Below are 2,302 nucleotides of genomic sequence, written 5' to 3'. Positions count from 1 at the left end.
ATATATATATATATATATATATATATATATATATATATAATTGAAACAGGTTTAAAAGAAAAAAAAAACATGTGGTGTAATTAAATGAAAATGTAACGAGAAACAAAAAAAATTCATACTAGGTATGAATGTAATGGGTTTTTTAAAAACAAATATATATTACAAGCAAAGGAGTTGAAGCCAAATTAAGATGTATAAAACTAATTATAAAATGTCATACCGGTTTCGCTATAGGTAGTCTCTGACTATGAATCAACAAAGGTTGTCAAGCAATGTTGGGTATAAACATATACTTAAGTGAAACAAATGGATGTAAAGGAAGTAAGCACTTCTAAAAGGGGATGTAATTAATGTACATATGATTACTAGAATTGAAAGTAGCATTCGAGATGTATTTGAAGATTAGTGGGATTATTGATATTAGTAAGGTTAGTAGTGTCATGTACTGAATTCTGTGTTCATATTAAGTTGTGGCTGATATTTATCAATGAACAATGCCTCTTTATTTAATCTTTGCTGCACTGAGGCGTCCTGCGAACATTGATAAAAAGGAAAGATTAAGAAGTTTGGTTTGAGGTTCCTAGCGCAGCTATCCATGTGTTCACTGACCTGTATCTGTTTATACAATGGGAGGCGAATTTGTTCCCTATGAAGTGTTGTTCTTTGTCTGAAGGACATTTGTGCTTGGTTTATATGTTTATATAGTGGTTTCGCTTATTCACTACAGCAAACTATGTAGAGTCACGCTTGCAATAAGTCATTGTATAGTTGCCGGTGTGGTCTACAGAGAAACATTTCGCTCCATGAGAAATTATTATTATTATTATTATTATTGTAACTATTATTAAGTACCAGTTCAGCACTCGTCGATATATTTCATTAGCTCTCACCCTAAAATACAAGCTGTTTGCTTATAGTGGAAAGTATTAACTACTATTAGTGTTAACCTTAGTAAATATGCTGTTACAGTAGTAGTAGTAGTAGTATTAGTAGTAGTAGTAGTAGTAGTAGTAGTAGTAGTAGTAGTAGTAGTAGTAGTAGTAGTAGTAGTAGTAAGAAATCATTGTAGTTAATAACGTGTCCTGGTTATTAAATTACGATCCCCAATATGTTTTTTAACCTTGTGCAATTGCATAAATTATTTTCTGATAAAGGAATTTTCAATTTTATCCATCAAAAGTTTAATAATTGAGATATGTCTAACAATTTTTATTTTTCTATGTGTCTCCCTATATTTCGAATGTCACATTTACAATATTTATTTTCAAGATTTCACATATAATTAGAAAATCTTAGTGTTCTTACGCGTTTGTGTACACAAACACATATAGTCACATATGCCCCTACACAATACGTGCATACTTCTATATGCACAAACGTGTGTATATATATATATATATATATATATATATATATATATATATTGATAGAAAGGACAACAAAAGAAAGAAAGAGACCTCGATATTATGTAAATAGAGGAATTTACCTGTAAAAATATGTGACACTTATTCGGTAGCCATGATAAGACGTGTCTTCTGAAATAATCTACGTCGAAACGACTTAAGCAAAGGTGTATGTGTATGAACATATATATATATATATAGTAAGATCTAAAGCTAAGATCCAATGATCAAAGTGTAGGAAGGTAGTAGTATTCGAGCTCTCCATTGGAGGTATAAGAAACAACTTTCAGGAACAATATTGATTTATTGATAGAAGGTTGTAAATTTTTCCATATCGAAGTTCGATGAGCTGAAAAAGACATTATTTTCTACCACCCTCTATTTCTCTCCGACATTCTTCCTTTTTATTCTACTTTGACTCCGTTTGCATGTATTTACAAGTTGCTACAGTATATTTACTTATTTATTCTACAATAAACCCAGCAAATGACCCCAGCCGAGATTCACAAAGATTTTTCCCTAGCCAGCCTCAGTAATACCAATTTTTTCTGGTATTCTTTCCCCTCTATTTTTCTTCATTCGTATTCTTATTCTTTTCTTTAATAAATTTAGGCATTTACTTACTCCCATACATTATGTCTTCAAAAATATGTTTTCCCTTTTGTTCTCCACGCATTTTCAGTCAAATCACCTGAAAGTTAAATGGGATCTCTTGACAAGAATGTAACTTTCAGTTGACTAAGCTATCTTTGGCCGGACCAGTAGCTAGCAAATTGTCCAATTATCCCTCATTTGGGTAATTACTATTTACAAGATTTTGCCAGCTATTAAACATATGTAGCTTGGATTACATGTACGCCATTCCATGAATTTGTATATATATATATATATATATATAT

This window comes from Octopus bimaculoides, chromosome 1 (assembly GCF_001194135.2).
Source record: "Octopus bimaculoides isolate UCB-OBI-ISO-001 chromosome 1, ASM119413v2, whole genome shotgun sequence".
NCBI classification, from domain to species: Eukaryota; Metazoa; Mollusca; class Cephalopoda; order Octopoda; family Octopodidae; genus Octopus; species Octopus bimaculoides.
The sequence above is the reverse complement of the archived record's forward strand: the minus strand, read 5'-3'. Positions refer to the sequence as shown.